General features: G+C 44.2%; 1 protein-coding gene across 5 annotated transcripts in view; it reads left to right on the forward strand.

The window, feature by feature from the left end:
• Positions 1 to 17375, forward strand: part of SGCD (sarcoglycan delta) — a 515133-nt gene that overhangs the window by 357273 nt on the left and 140485 nt on the right. The gene's annotated exons all lie outside the window — the stretch shown is intronic.

Here is a 17375-nt window from a genome sequence, read left to right on the forward strand (position 1 = left end):
GTTGGCTAACAAATAAGTGTTCACTAAGTGCTAGTTGGAAATTTGTTTGTTCTCGGAATCATTAGTTTCACTAAGCATCTCCTTTCTTCTCCATGACTGCTGACCTCCTCCTGGTCATCGCCTCTGCCCTCAGTCAATCAGCTTGACCCGTCTGTGTCTCTCTCTCCCCTCCCTCTTCCTCCCCGTCAATTATCCCACCCTCTCACTCTCCCACCTGTATGTGACCCTGAATTCCCTATGACTGTTACTGGCCCTGTTATGCTCCCCTGTCGGTCTCAAAGCTTCAGCATCATCCTGACCAACATCAGGCTCAGCAGAATCATAAGGTGGAAGTGTCCACCCTGCCGGGGCTCCATGGAAGTGAGAATTCGGGGTGCAGAGGCAGAGCACGTGGGACGGCTAATCCCTGGTCAGGTGCCCCCTGTGGCATGAACTGGAACAGCACCCTTTGCCCTTTCTTTTTCCTATCTGCGTAACACCAGAGTTGTCTAGAGCAAAAGTTTCCAAAAACAATTTCTTTTAATTCAGCATAATTTATAATTTTAAAAATAAAATTATATGCCAAACCCCCAAAAATGAAATATATAAAAAGCCAGCACTGCCCTAGGTTGTGGGTGGGGCTTTGGAGGGGCAGAGGTTAGAGATTGGAGTCACGGATGTGTAGTTTCATTCTCTCCCTCCTATGCCCCCCTACGTACTACCTCTTAGTGCTTGTTTTTAAAACCTCTTAAGTGGATAGTATTTAAAAAATGAAGTCTGCTGACCACTGGTTGTGATCCGGGTCCCGTGCTTTATACACGCTATTACATGTACACGTCGCCAACACCCTGTGAGGTAGGCACCAGTTTTATCACCCTCATTTTACAGATGACATAACTGAGCCATGCACAGTAAAGGGTGAGACCCAGAATTCCCAGCCAGGTGTTCCGAATGCAGACTGCTTCACTTTAAAGCACTATACTTGGCTGCCTCCTGAAATGTATCCCATTTTCAGATGAGTAAACTAAGGCTTGAAAAAGGGAAGAAACTGGCCCAAGATCAAGTTCAAATCCTTGCCTATGGACTGCAGCCTCAGTGCACTTAACTGAGTGTAATATGGTAGTTCTAAGACCCTTTCCAACTCTCACAGTTAATGTCCTTGCCTATTATTTGTAGAAATGGTACTTTTCATGTTAATTCTAGGTTTGGGGGTTTAATAAAACACACACAAACTCCCGACTGTTCTCTTGTTCAGGACTACTTTGCTCTCCCAGCTGTAAAGTAATTGCCCAGGGGAAGGAGTGATGGTATCTCAGGCCAAGATCCTTTTGTACAAATGGTGTTTGGCACTTCCCACTAGTTTCTCAGTGCTTCATGAATCAACCCGCTGCTTTAAAATCTGACTCTGCAAAGATACGGGGTAATTGTAGGTGTCCCAACACTTTGGTTGAATCTTAGTGTACGAAACTCTATACTCACTTAAGAACTTTCCTCCACCCACCCCACCTCCATGTAGACTAAGGGCTGCAAGATTATTGTCATTTTTGGTCTCCTCAAGGCAGGTGGATGTTTTCATTGTTGTTGCTTATGCTTGTGATGTGTCTCTTAGAGACGATTTAGGATAAAATCTGTCTCCATCATTAGGAGCATTTGCATTTTTATGTAAAAACATAGGAAGAAAGCATCATGATGAAGACCAGTGCTGAGAAGATTAGGAAGTGACCGCCCCACAAATCCCACATCAGCCTACTCAGTGAAACGAGCCTAGTGTTTTGCAGCAACGAGCTTCCTGTCAGCTGGGATTCAGCCATATGGTGCAGAATGAGAAACTTAGGCAGTTTCACTTTCAGCTTAATGAGAAGTTTGTCTTTTGGAGTGCTCAGACTGCTCGAGCTCTTGGGAGTTTTGAATCAGGGCACGTGTTTCATGGTGGAGTCTCTCAGACCTGGGTTCGAATCCTTGCTCAGCGATCTGGGATCTGGGTGACCCTACCTATGTCTGTTTTCCTCTCTAAGCTTTAGTTTCCACATGTATAAAACAAAGAGAGGTGAACAAAATAAAGAATGGAAGTAAGGATAAATGAATATAATAAGAAACATGGAAATAAATCAGCTATTTTAGTTGCATAGGAAGAAGCAGTAGATCCTAAGGAATGACCCTAAGAAGATGATGCCTCTTGGATATAGTAGCTTAACTCTTGGGCTCAGAGTCATTATTTAAATTCTTCTCTGGATAATCATACCCACCTATTCAGTTTTTAGGACAGTAACTACCCTAAGCATGCTCAAAGGACCTTGAATAGTATATTCCTTGAATAATATGGCTAAAGGACTAGCAATCTCCTAAGAACGGTTCAATTATCTGAAACTTTATCCTGGAAAAGAGATGGGGGGTCACTGTAGGCAGACTGTAGTCGCTGATCTCCCATGTATGCACGTCTTCCCTGGAGGAAAGAAAGCAGGGAAGAGCCATATAGTTGAGTGGTTGAGAGCACAGGTTTAATCTTGGTTTCTCTCATTTGTCAGCTGGTGCTCTTGGTTGGGTCACTTTGCCCTTCTAGCATCTTTGAGCTCTGTGCCATAGGGTAATAATGCCTGGCTCTCATAGCAATGGAGACAGCTTGGGGTACAAGGTATGCAGAGTGAATAGCGCAGTGTGTGGTACACAGTGAGCACTTAGTACATGCTATTAGTACATCTGACTATTGTTGTGTTGCTGGTTGTTTCTGTTGGTCCACTTGGGCTTCATGGGACCCATTGATCCTAAAATTTTATACAGCCCTTGTGTGCTCATGAAAGAAGGTCCTTGTAGAGAAATTGGTTTAGGGCCTCTGGGAGCATTCATATATCAGGTAAGTTTGGGCAAGTGGATTTTCTGGACATAGCTAGTGCCAGAATAGAGTACACCTGTACAGCTGTGTTCTCAAGTCAGACTCAGGTAATAGAAGGATTGAAGGACTAGGTTGAATTTTTAAAATTGTAGAGTGTCTCCCTGCACTCTCACTAAGACAGTGGTTCTGAAAGTGTGGATAGAAAGTCAGCTATGGTTTTCTCGTTAGTCACGCAGACTCAGGGCCCACCCCAGACTGCTGAAGAGTTGTGGCCCACCACGCTGTGTTTGGACAAGCCCTCCCGGTGATTGTGATGTGTATGTTCAAGTTTGTGAACTACTGAACTGTCACAACGTTGTCACCACTTTCTGGTGGCTTTCAGTTGAGTTCAGGTTCAGGTTTTACAACTTTGTCAAGAAAAGTTACAATGATATATATAGCTAACGTTTGTTGAGGACTTGCTCTGTGCAAGATGCCAAACTAACCTTACAAAGAGGGCACCAGCTTGTCACCTTGATCGATAGAGGAGCAAACGGGGGCACAGAGTGATATGCAACTTGCCCCAAGTTCCACGTGGTGGAGTCAGGATCTGAATCCAGGCAGTCTCACCCACTACACTCAGCGCCTCTCTCACAGAAACCCTCAGCTTCTCCAAATCCCACAGCACGTTGGCCTCACAGTGAGCGGGGAAGAACCGGGCCACAGTTGCTCAGCGACTCCTCTCTTTTTTGCCTTCTGCTGTTCCCCCCTCCTCCCACATCTGACTGGTTCTCTGCCTCCCTCACTGACCCTTCTTTCATTGGGTAAATGGCATGGACCCACACTTGGCATCACAGGTGGACCCCCTCAGGGTGCAGTCCTCATTTTTCCCCTTTCACGTTTCTATGGGAAATCCCTCAGTGACATTCAGTTCCAACATTTGCTCTTTTCAGGTGATCCCAAATCTGTATTTGCCTTGAATTGTCTTCTCAATTCTCATCCCAAATTCCCAGACAGCCTGGACTCTCCTGCGTGGCTGTCTTTCCATCACTTCAACTCCATCACCTACAGCTGAACTTAGGTCTCCCCACCCAGCTCCCCGCCTCTCCAGAATCCACATCCCTCTCTCTGTATGGGGTCACCATTCCCCCTTGTCTTCAAGGCCTTGCGCTTATTCAGGTACCAGACGCTGTCTTCTTTCATATGGGCATGCATGTCTGTACCAATTTTGGGTTTTCCATATTACAGAGATATCTAATTATTTCTTACACAAGAAAATTTAGGTTTGTAGTCAGGCCCATCCATTTAATTACCAAAACAGGTGTAAGATTAGTGTGCAAGATGAGGCACAGTATAGTTTAGCTCTAATTACAGAACAAAATTATTAAATATTGTACAGGAATCGTCTTTAAAAATCAGCAAGCAAATAGGCAACATAAATGTCAGTGCATCTAAGAGGAATCTTGGTGGAGACAGCAGGGAGAACATAATTTTGATTTTCATTAATGGCCAATTTCATTGAACAATGAATGGAACATTACAGCATTTATAAACAAAGCATAATTATAAGGTGTTATTCTAATTATTAATTAGGTCTATTTATACTCTAGATTCATTTTTAAATATGTCCTCTAGATGCCACTTGATGCTAATTATCCAAGTTATGTTATCATCAACTGAAAAACATTTTTAATTAAGTCTAAAGCCATTTAAATTAGCATAAGATTTATAGAAATTTAAATGTGGTCTGATGGCTTTTTTTTTTTTTTTTTTTTAGGAAGACATCAGATGATACATTTAGCCTTTTGAATTAGTTTTTGATGAAACACTTTTACTGCAACCTGGCATTGATAATTATGATGAAAGGAGTGAGGTGTTCTTAGTAGTGTTCATTCATTAAATGTGTGTATCACATATATATATATATGATACCACCACTACTGCTGGCATCAGAGACATAGAGATGAAAGTCGCTGCTCTATTAGGGAGCTGTCTGTCTAATTGGGAAGGTGACACACACATACAGATATCTGAGAGACCAAGCAGAAAACAAGCTGTTTGGTTGGATAGAACAAAGAGACTATAGAATTATAGAATCCAGCTGTGGCGAGGTGGTATCCAAGAGAGAGTTTAGAAAACTTCTTAAATAAAAGGAGCATTTGAACTAGGTTTGAGTATGGATTAGGGGGAAAACAGAGAGAGCTCTTGGTCGGTGGATGAAATCGCACATGTTTACTGGTCAGGACTCAGTTGGTTTAAATGACATAAGTCCAACTAAAGCCACAGGAGGGGAGATTTATTGCCTCGTGTGATAGAAAAAGTCAGCAGTAGATGGCTTCAAGGTCGATTCAGTGGCTCAAATAATGTGACCCAAATTTAGTCTCTCTCTTTCTCCTACCATCTCTCATTTTTATTTTCCATTTTTGCATTTTGTCTTCAACTCTGCTGGTGAGCAGAGAGAATGCTTTTCTTCCTAATGTAAATCCAATGAAGTCCTGGATTTTCCTCTGACTGGACCGACTTGGGCCATGTGCCCATCCTTGAATGAGTGGTGACCAGGATGATGGAATATTCTCATTAACAAGGTGACCCGGGTCATATCCCTTCTGCTAGAGCTTGAAGCATTGCTGGAGATGAAAATGGCAAAACTGAAGCTGTCTTACATCAGGCACATGGTGAGAAGGCAGGGTGCTTTGGAAAAGACAGTGATACTGGAGGAAAAAGAAGGCAGCAGGAAAAGAGGAAGACCAAACATGAGATAGATTGACTCCATGAAAGAAGCCCTAGGCCTGAGTCTACAGGAGCTGGTGGGCATCACTCATTCAGTGGGTTGGCAGGACTCAGAGCTGACTCAATGGCATATAACATACACAGAGAGCTAAGATTGGAAATGACTGAAAGTGAAATAGAAGGGGAGTTGTCCAAAGGAAAATTGGGGTGTTGTTACCAGGAGAGGGAATGGATGCTGGGCAGAGATAAACAGAAAATATTCATTGTGCTAATCAAAGGTGTGATCATGGAAACTCATGACCACGGACATGAGACAGTGGAACCTGGATTGTGAAGCCTGTTGGTGGAAGATACTTTATAACTTCTCTCCCCCCTGCTTGTTCATCTCCAGATAAACTGGCCCCCTCCCTTCATCACCAAGGGTGTTTTCACCTCCCAGCATTTCCACTTACCCTCCCTCTTCATAGAATCCTCCTGTGTAGTCAAAGCATAAAAGATTTCTTTCTTTATGGCTCAGGCATCACTTCATCAAAGAGGCCGTTCTTGACCACCTTATAAAAATACCATGTGCCCTCTATCAGTGTCTGTACCAGGAATTGGCCAGGTACGGCCTGTGGGCCAGATCAAGCCCAGACCACAGCCTGGTTTTGGGGATCACAGCGGCGCTCATTTACATTGCCTGTGGTTGCTTTCACATGACCACAGCAGAGGCGAGTAGTTGAAACCAATCACAAAGCCTAACATATTCAGTATTTGGCACTTTACAGAGAAGGTTTGTCGCTGCGTTGTCTGCACCTTTATTCTCCTTCATGCCTCTGCCGTTATCACAACATGACATAGTACGTGGACATGTATATTTGTTTCCACCCTCGCCTTATCAGAATGGAAGCTTCATGACAACAGGAACTTACACTCTTCAGAGTCTAGAACAGTGCCTGGTGCATAGTAAGTGCTCAGTAATATTTGTCACATGAGAGGACTGAAAGATTTCCAACACTGGAATGTTTCATAACCAATCTGATGGTATAGAGACAGGAGGGAGGGGGAAGGTGCACCTCACCTGAGAGAGCACGATCGTACCTTGTTGAGGAGTCAGGGGGACCTACACTAGGGTAGAAAGAGAAGAGAGTACGAATGGGAAAGATCACCTTGAAGTAGAACCAGTGGAACCTGGTGACCAACTAGATGTGGCGGGTCAAGAGAGGGAGATTGGGATGTTGTTGTGTGACTTGTCAGTCAGACAGTTATGATGCCATGAACAGAAATTTCTGGGAGCAACTGTTGGTTTGGGATCGGAGGTAAATAGTTCAGCTTAGATGCCCTGGACTCTTATTGCCCAAGGACCTCTCTAAGGGAGAAGCCAAGTGTCCAGTGGCAATGCCAGGGGGAAAGCCGGTGAGATGCCCGGTTGAGCAGAGGGATAAGTGAGTCAACACACAGGTGAGTAGATGGACCCCAGAGAGGAGATGGCCTAGAAGGGCGTCCTGGAGCAAGAACTTAGAGGAGCTCAGCCAGCAGAGTGTCACCAAGCAGCCTCCAGCCCCCAGCCCACTTCTTTCTCAAAAGGACTGTATGGGGCAGTCTTACCGAGGCCACCGCTGCCCTCCCAGGGGTGTCTTCAGAAGTGAGGGGTCCCATCTCATGTTCTTTGCTTTTCCTAATCCACTCTGCCTTTCACCAGGAGAAGGGAGTCAGGGCATTTAGAGTGAGACGAAACTGGGTTCTGCCATCCTACCAGCCACGGGATGTTGGCTGCGCTCCTCACATCATCTAGGTAGCATGTACAGGTGCCAAATAAACATCCCCTCCCCTTCCCATTCGCTCTGCCTGCATCTTATTCTCCTTTCCCTTCCAGTGAGTGGAGGGAAGCCCAAGAGGCTGAAGGATGATAGTAAAATTGGAGCACAGTTCCTCTTACATGGTGGCAAAAACCAAATAATTCAGACATTGATCCTTGGGAGCGGAGAGCCTACAACCTAATAGGAACATTTGGGTGACAAATCAGAGCCTGGCCCAGGCCAGGGACCTCCTCCTGCTCTCCATGATCTCAGCAGAGGAAATCTGCTGGGGATTCGACTATTTAGAAACAACTGCTGGTCAAAGAGGCCTTCTCTGGCACCTCAGTCCAAAGCCGGTTTATTATTTACAGGAATAATGCATTAGACCATAAAGATACATTTCCCATAAATAGAGTAGTGAGAAAGCCAAATATAAAAGAGTCTCAGATTAACAACCCCGACCTTAATAAACCAGAGATGCGTCGCGAGTAGGAGAAGCACAGCTCTCCAACAGAGAAAATAAAGGAGTTTTATTGGAAATGATACGGGGAATACAATTCCCATAATCCCCCCCAAAAGAAAAGAGATCGTGCGCCCAGAGCCTGGGTGGTTCCACCTCCTGTCTCATGCCCCCCACACAGGTGCAGGGCCGCCCTGGCTCGGCTCTCTCCCTCAGGCCGTGGGCTAATTCCTGCGGGGAGGGAAAGGCATCTGCTGGGCCCCACGCCCTCTTCCCTCTGGCAGGAGGCAGATGTGATTTAAGATCAGCGTGATGGATTCATCATCCTGTGTAAACGTCCCCAGCTGTCCCGGCAGCCTTCCTTACCTTAGCAGACCTCTTGGCTGCCCGGCGTTGTCTCCCTCCTCACAGCCGGGGACATTGGTTGTCAGCTTTCTGGACCGATTAAGGAGTTGATGAGGTTCACGATTTGGCTGCTTTGAAGAAAACCAATTCCAGCCCTTATGGAGGAAGGGCTATGTTTCTGGGGGCTTTGTTTGTTTGTGGAACCGACAGGACTTTATTTTCTCTATCAAGCTACAGCTCATGTGCTTTCAGGCATCTGATGGTTGGTTGTTATCATCAAAGTTTCCTTCTGCCCGTTAGTACCAAGAACAGAGTATTTTCAAACATGGACACAGACTCCTGCCAGGCCATCTTCTATGTCAAGAGGCTTTCCGTGCAGCCTAGCTGCATTGTTTCCTCTCTCATTAATTACATTCGCCGCTGCAGAATATTTGTAGGCAACCAGAAAGCCACCTGAGTCAAATTTTTTGTCTTGCTTCTCGGCAGAAGCCAAGGGGAATGCTGGTGTCCCACAGGGACACCAGGAATTTAATGAGATGACACCATGAATAAGAAAGTCAGTGTGCAGACTCGGGAAGGAAATTAACTTTATTTTCTTTTAGAGGGGGAAGTAGGGTTTAACTCTCCTTACTTGAGTGGGAGAAAAGGGCTCTGAAAGTACTTTCTTTACCTCCGCGTGCTTTCCCTCCCACCTTGCTCTATGGTTTGCCATGTACTGCCTTTCTAATCCTAACTCCTTTTGCACCCTGGCTTCCCGGCAAATAGTGGATAAGGTGCTGAGGGTGCATCCAAACAAAAGAAATAGGGAGAGAGAGAGGAGAAAATATCCAGGACCCCTGAGGCACAGGATAGAAGCAAAGGCCCACGTTCCTGTCCCTGGGAAAGTCATGCAGGACAGCAGATGGTTAAACGGAGCTTGGAGACAGACTGCATGGATTCCACTCCCGGCTCAGGTGGCGCAACCTTCTAAACCACTGTTTCTAAATCGCTGCATATCTGTGAGGGTGATGGGAGTGCCTACGTAACACTCTGTTTGCGGGGAGTTTTTATCACGAGCTCTACTGCCAGTCAACGTAAAACGTATAAATACGTTTCCCGCATACAGTGTGGTAATACAGGTCAAGTCCTTGGCACAGCGCTGCGCACATGCTAAGGGCGCAATGCATGGGCGCCCGTTACTGTTGTCCTTTCCACAGATTCCTGTTGAGCACCACCTGTGCGGCTATCGCCAATCAAAGCTCAGTGCCCAGCTGTAAGGACACAGCACAAAAGCTCTTTGGTCTCAAGTAGGTAAAAGGGTGTCATGTATGTTAAAGGGTGTCAGAGCACATGCCCAGTGAATATTAAATAGCAGTGAAAACATTTCTTATGCAGATAAACAAAAAAACATAAGAGTATTTGACTATCTTCTATTTTGTGCTGAGAGGACTTGATGGTAGGTGCTGGAGACCAGCCTGCAGAGGCCGCCCCGAGAAACTTCCTGGGAGCAGAGGTTGAGCAACAGCCTCCCGGACAGCAGAACCAGGAGCAGGGTCCAGTGTGACAGAGGGAGTGGGATGAGCAGGCCTTGTTTTTCCAATGAATAAGCTTATTTAGATTTGTCTTTGGGGCAGGGATTGTCATTATCAGCATAGAGTAAATAGGAATTGCTTCCTTGCCCAAGAGCCTGAGTTAAGGAGACCCCTCAGGGCTCTGCTAGGGCCTCCCAGGGACTTCTCCCTGTCCGAAGTGTACTGTGCAGGGTGTGGCTGAAACGTTAATCGGAATAGTTGATATATTTTGATGCCGTAAGCCAGAGAAATCAAGTAAAGTTAGGCACTTAGAAGTTATTGATGATGCAAGAACTTCCACAGGTCAGAAAAGAAAGGAAGTGAGTGACAGCAACAGGAAAGCTCTCTGGCATTATTTTAGCCATGATGTAAGCAGTTCTCACTTAAAGAATGAATTCAGTACATTCAAAAAATAGTAACTGAGCGCTTTCTCCGGCCAACTGCTGTGCTGACCAAAGGGACCTTTCCGGAATCCACAGCCAAGCAAGAAAGACAGATGTTTTAAACATTTCCATAAGAAAAATGTGTCTTATCAAGAGGAAGTACAAAACCTCATGGAAACATAAAATTAGGAGATTTTAACCTAATTTTGCACAGAAGGGAAGTCTTCCCCAAGGAAATGATGATTAAGTTGAGACTGGGAGGGTAAATAGGAGTCAGTCAAGGAGAAGGGCTGAGTGCTGGAGGGGCTGAGCGTGGAGCGCGTGTGCAAGGTCCGGGGGAGCGGGATCTTCCGGGCAAAGGTTTCGTGTCCAACACAGCTGGCGGGGGAGGAGGCCAAGGAGCCCAGTGCCCGGACGTGAAAAGAGACAGGCCATGATTGTAATGTTCATATTTATTCAGTACTTGGTCTATACTGGGTACTGTTCACATCTCTTTCCGTGTGTTAATTCGATTCTCACAACAGCCCTCTGAGATAAGTTTTATTATTATGTTCCTATTACATATGAGCAAACTGTCAAGTAGAGAGCTAACATCCCCAAGGTTATGTAGCAAGTTAAATGGCAGAAGTGAGATACCCAGATAATCAGACTCTAGAGCCTGTATTTTGTTTGTTTTTTATAACACCTTTGTTGAGATGTAATTCACATATCAAACTATTTACCCATTTAAAGTTTTGAAATTCAGTATTTTAGTATAAAGAGCCTGTGCTTTTATCACATACACAGAGCTACAAATATGCATATACACTTAGCTACAAATGTACATATACATTTCTATATTGTATGTTTCAGATGTATGTATGATAGATGTATTTGTTCTCTATGTCATATATATGTGTATATATTATACTATACACATATGTAATATAAATATATAGATTATATATATATACATATACATGGATCATTATGGAGAATTGTATATATGAATCTATTATAAAATCATATAGTATTGGGCACCGTGTACCATATTAAGGTGTTTAGACCTAAGGGTAATGGGGAGACATTGAAGGGCTTTACACTAGGGCGTGACAAGATCTGACTTGTGAGGAGACCAGCCAGGGAGTGGGCTGGACAAATCCAGTAATCACGGAACTTAATGCGTCCTTGACATCTATGCTTGGTGGTTTACTTTTAAAAGACATTTCAAAGAGAAAGTTAGGCAGCCTGGCACAAGACTTGCAGGCTCACAGACGACTCACGTTGGTCTTTGTTAGTCTCAGCCCAGAGGAAACAGGCTGAGCCTATGAGGAAGGGCAGTGTCTGGGTTGGCCAATGAGTTCTGAGTGCAGGACACTGTCCCCACTCTAGGGAATTGGTCAGAGGTCAAGTACTTGTTTCATAGGCTCGGGAAAGAGACTGCACTTAAACAGGGGTGAGCTGATATGGAATCAATATGCAGTGCCGATGAGCTGCAGGGGAAGGCAATGTGCTTTTCTTCCCTGGCTGTTAGATGCATCTCAGCTGCCAAGGAAAATGACTTTCCCTCTCGACTTCCTGTCTGTCCAGCTGACGGGTTATTGGGAAGTGCTCGAGCTCTGGTGCTCAGCTGCATGTTTAATGAGGGTAGCCTCCGCGAGAGCCTCAGCCAGTTTCTCTGGCCTAATTCTCCCTCCCACCCAGGTCTCTGAAACTATATCTCTCCTCAGCAAATTGTAGTCAAAGATTTTTGGTGGAGCAAGGAGAAGCAACAGGGCCTTGGATTTATAAGGTGTGGTCTCTACCGGCCTTTGGGGATTTAAGCTGGAGTATGAGATGTGAGAAATGTACCAGAGAAGCTCATGTGCGAGGCTGTGCCCCCTAAAAGAGGCCCAGAGCTCTGGGGCCACAGGATTTCCCAGGAGAGGCCTCCACTGAGACGTGAAGGTTTGAGTTGGCCCTTGAGGATTGCACCAGGCGAGGAGACCAGGGGCTGTTCCCTTTGGAGGGAGGTAACATCAAAACCCACTCTTATGCTTGTGCTATCGTCTGGTGACTAAGCTGTTTAAAACCTTTGTCCTGTCACCTGAACAACTGAGGGGTAAAAAAATGAACCGTGCAATAGGAGTTGCACGGGCTGGGTTTTAAAACTTTCCTTCTTTTCCTCTCGGTTCTAACCCTGACAGTTGTGAAGTGTGAGAAGCCGGTTTGGGGGAATGTCTGTGCCAACACCAATCACAGGCGGGCTAACGGACAGGAGCTAACAACATCCTAGAAAACCGAATGTACGATCACCCTCTGAGCAGGAGCATTTAGTTAGATTGGAATACTTGCGCATTTTTTGCTTGCCTGATGTTTATGTCTGGTGCTTATTCTAAAGCAGGGCTTCTGTTTTCTACCCTGGACCGCTTTGTTACACTGATGAAGACCGTAGACCCCTTCTCAGAATTAAATTTTAACCTTGTTATACAAAATGCCCAAGATTACCAGAGAAAACCAATGACGTACAATTATCAACATATAAAAAAAAAAGTGTGATATAATATGTCTTTGTTATAAACATCTAAAAATACATAGTTGTAGTTGAGTGTGAATGATAGTTTGAGATACACACAATAGCTCCACTCTGATACGAGATAACCTATGATTTCCATTGGTGACCAAGTCCCAGAGTGATAATTGCTACAGGTCATGTTCTATGTTCTAATCAAAGGACGTGCTAGATTTCAGTTGAAGATGAGTGAAAATAATGATGTAAATTCTGCCCCTTTGAAGTTCACAGACCCACTGAATTCTACCCATGAATCCTTGACGTCTGTTGTCCCCAGGTGAGGTCCCCTGTCCTAATATAAGTGCTTAGCGAGCACTTATGTGCAATCTTTACAATAACCTGAAGATTTAGGTAGAATATAACAAGAATAGAAAACAATTCCAAACCCTGAAGTATGTCCATATCATTTCATGTTTAATATCATTGGCCAGATGAAAGGGCCTCTTGTTTTATGTGGAGCTCTATTATCAAAATCTGAGGATGGGGTTAGTCTGGAGCTGGTAGGGGAAGATATTACAACACAGTAGGACCAGACAATGGTTCTCAACTGGGGCAGTTTTGCCCCCCAGGGCAATGTCTAGGGATATCTTTACTTGTCTCAACCTGGGGGGGGGGGGGGGGGGTTGCTACTGGCATCTAATGGGTAGAAGGCTTTTTTTTTTTCAAGGTACTTTATTGTTAAAATGGGTCCCAACACTGAGCTTCTGGCCTATTGTGCCAACGTTCAAGCTACAAATGCTTGCTGGGCAGCTGAGGAGCACTCTTAGTAGCATGTTTGAAAATGGAACTAATATTCAAATAGTTTCCCTAGGAACACAGATGAGTGTGACCGTATCACCTAGGCATCCCATGTTGTTCCATCTGTGCCAGCCCTACTTACAAAGACATTTCCAAACTAGCAATAATTAAGTTAAATGGTCCCCCCAAATCCCTTAAGTCAAGCTTCATGCTCATAACAGCTGCTCAACATCCTACAATGCACAAGGCAGCCCCCACAACAAGGAACATTTGGCCCCTAATGTTACTAATACCGAGTTTGAGAAGCCCTGGACAGAGGGACGGTGTATAGAGGGCTGAGTGAAATCCCACTGAAAATAAACTCACGTGTGTGTCTCTGGTTCTGTGCCCTCCATCTGCTGGGAAGGTTCTGTGTCCTTTCTGATTTCTTGAGGTTGAAGATTACATTCTTACCCCTCCATGGTGCCTGATGTCAGGCCATAAACACAACAGGTGCATAATTAATTGTAGCCCCTGGTAAGGGGTGACCCTGCTGTTTCTCTAGCTTGGGGCTTGGCCCCAAAGTAGTGGCAGAAGCAAGGGACTCAAGATAGGAGTTCTGCAGGAGGCGACTAATTGGAATGAGGCAAACAGAAGCGACACAGGTAGAGGTTTGAATCTCTGTGTCCCATTCAGAGCAATTTGATGGCCTTCTTTCCTCTGTCATGTAAAGAATGTAGCATCCTGGGCAAGACATTCCTAATGGGAAGTTCCCTTTCTTGATGCAGCAAAGCTCATGCCTGTCATACAGGATGGATGCCCATTCCCTTATTTATTTAATCCTGTGTTGAAATAGATCGTAAAAGGCATTTATGACATTACTGACATTTGTTAAACACCTAATATGTCTTTAGCATGGCTTTGTACCCTTCACATTTATTTCATCGTTTGTTTTTGACATTTTTCCCCCACACCGTCTTCCACTGGGAACCTACAGTGTTTCCTCAATTACCAAAACCTATTTCCTTATTGGGACAAAGGATGGGCTGCACCTGCCATCCAGGCATTACAAATAGCAAGTGCTAAGGTGTGTGTTAGGTGTTGGAAGCACCTCCTGCAGACTGCTACAGTAGCACCAGAGTGATCTCATAGTTGGATCTGGTTCTTTAACATTCTGAGTTGTGCCAAAAGCAGTGGCATTTCCTTTACCTGATTTGACCCAATCCCGAAATTATTCCTTAAGTTTGATCAATTGCCTTGTGAGAGCATGGTTTCTATGAGGACCTCCCTGGGTCTCTGAAAGTCCTTCCCTCTAATGGATTAGGGGGGATGTCAGCTTCATCAATTTTGTGAGCCTTCTCCTTGAGCTGTTTCTATTTGTCATGAAAATCTGGAAGGGATTTTTGCATTTCCTGAGTAAAAAGACTCAGAAAAAATGAAACTGGGTTTATTGATTTGTTAGTGTCCAGTGTCCCTAAAATTGGACCTTGGAGAGTGGGACTTTTTGGGTGCTATGAAGACATATTTAGAGATAGTTTAGCTGACCTAGAGAGAGGTCTTGCCTTTAATCTTAAATTAATCATATTTGATTTACTAATTTGTCTCTAAGGGGACCAGCTTATACAAGGCGCAGTTTTTAAAACTTAAAAGGGGGTCTTCATTCTATCCAGAGGGATTTCTTGAGTAGCACCATTTGTCACTAGCATTTGTATTGCTCTGTGCAGGTTAAAAAGCTCATTCCCCTCTAAGTTGGTTTTCATGACAAACCCTAGCCATATATTGGCCAGTGGGTTGTGCCCATTTTATAGACATAGAAACTAAGGCCAGAAAAGCTAAAAGGCTTAGAATCACACAGTACATTTGGCGGGAAATCTAAGATGAAAGCCCCAATGTTTGAACATATTCACAATATTAACATGTTCTACAACATATAATAAAAAAAATAAACAGTAAGTTAAAAGACCTAGGTTCTAGTGTGCACACTACTATAAATTACAGCTGTGTCACTGCTTGGTAAATTATAGAACCACAATTTACAATAGGCATTCCATCCCTTGCACAGATAAAAGTGACAGAAGTCCAAAGTGGTTTGTTCAGTCATCAAAATGCAAGCTATGGAAATACTTTGGAAGTTTAAGATGTAAAGGTTGTCTCTCGGGGATGTTTTTAGCCAACTTCAGTAACCCATTGGTAGCTCCTCCCTTAGAGGGTATATTTCTTAATGTGCAGGGGTTCCAGTATTCATCTTCCATTACTGATTAGAACTTGGACTGGGGTTCATTTTAAAAATAAGCTAGGAGAGAAATCACTGGGATCGGGTATCCTTGAGAGCTTGAAGCTCTTGCCTTTTCCTGTTGCCGCTCTAATCGTCAAGCCACGGAAGGGAGGTAACGGGTATTCAAAAGTGGGTTTATTCCATGAGGAAGCTGCATTCAGGCACCACGTTGACTCGATGGGGAGGCGAAGGGGAAGATCGTTGTCCTTGTGAATGAACCACAGGCTAGGCTTTAGGAGGAGTCACCGTCTCAACCTCAGTCAGAATTCAGTATCAGGTTTTGGGGTCCCCATTTACTTGAGATGGGGTCATAAGCAAGTCAGCAACCTGCCGAGGCCTTTGTGCACCATGAGGGGTGACGGGTGTTAGTACTGCTCTTCTAGACAGCCGCTGTGGGAATTAAGTAGGACAGCCCATGGACAGCTTACAGCAGTTCCTGAAATATGCTAAATTCTCAAGAAATTAACTATTATAACTTTAAAAATCAAGAGTCTCTCTCAGAACCTCAGTTTTCTCATCTGCAAACAGAGTTAAGAATAGTGTATAATTTGTATTTCGTTACAATGACTGGGTAACGTAATACAGGAAAGTGTCTGGATTAAGGTTAGAGTTGATCATCTGTTCTTGTTAGAATCTTGAATGTTTCCTATAAGCCAACAGTTAAAGGAATTTTTATTTAAAATAGTCCTGCAAAGTAATATTTAAAACAGAAAAATACTAACTGTCCATACAAACAAACCATCAACTTTCATCTCTTAAATTCTCTGGGATGATAAATTAGAAGGGCCACAGGACTGCAAAGCTGTGATAACCCTGGCCAAGGCTCTTTTTCTGATAAAGGGCCATATAGTTAAGTGTTTTAGGTTTATGGACCACAGGATCTCTGCCACAACTGTCAACTCTGCCACTGTAGTGGGAAAGCAACCACAGGCAATATGTAATCAAATTGTATGGCTGTGTTCTAATAAAACTTTATTTACAAAAACAGGTGGTGGGACAGATTTGGCACATGGGTTTTGGTTTGCCAATCCCTGGTCTGGGCTATGGTTCTGTTACTTTTTCACCATTCAGTCTGTGAAATCTGATACCAAATACAAATTCCAAAGACTGAATGCCTTTTCCTAGACTCTGATGAGTGTGAAAGCACGGGCTTGTTCAGCATTGAATTTTCAGCATCTTTTGTAGTGCCCAACAAATAGTAAGTGATGGATGGGTCGGAAATACATGGGCCAATGGATGGACCAATACGTGGATGGACAGAAAGATTGACAACGGATTATGTCTGTTTCTAGACAAAACTGTCTTCATCATAGTTAGGGTACATCATTTATACTCTAACAAAAGAGTACATCATTTATTGCGCTCTTACCGTGTCCTGGATACTGTTCTGAGTGCTTTACCTGTGTTCTCTCATTGAAGTTTTACAACAGCTTCTGAGGCAGAAACTATCATAGCCCATCAGGTATAGTACTGAGGCCTAGTCCTGGACTTATGAGATGTTCAACCTTAAATGAGTCACTTATGCTCATCTCCCCTGCACCCTTCATATAGGTGTTTATGAGAATTAAAAAGTATGTATGAAAATCCCCATTAGCTGGACAGTTATATTCAAAGATTGTCATCATTGCTTCAACCCAGCTCAGGTGTGTATGAGCAGGCTGCGATGGTCCAGGATAGGAAGGCTAGACTGTAGGTGTGTATTGGCCCAGTTGGCTGGGGACAAATTGGAAACTATTAGGGCAAATTGTGGGGTCTGCTGACATTATACTATTGCTCACCATTATATCTCTAGTACCTAGGACATTGCCTAGCCCACAGC

This window comes from Miniopterus schreibersii (genome assembly GCF_964146895.1).
Source record: "Miniopterus schreibersii genome assembly, chromosome: 4".
Lineage (NCBI taxonomy): Eukaryota > Metazoa > Chordata > Mammalia > Chiroptera > Miniopteridae > Miniopterus > Miniopterus schreibersii.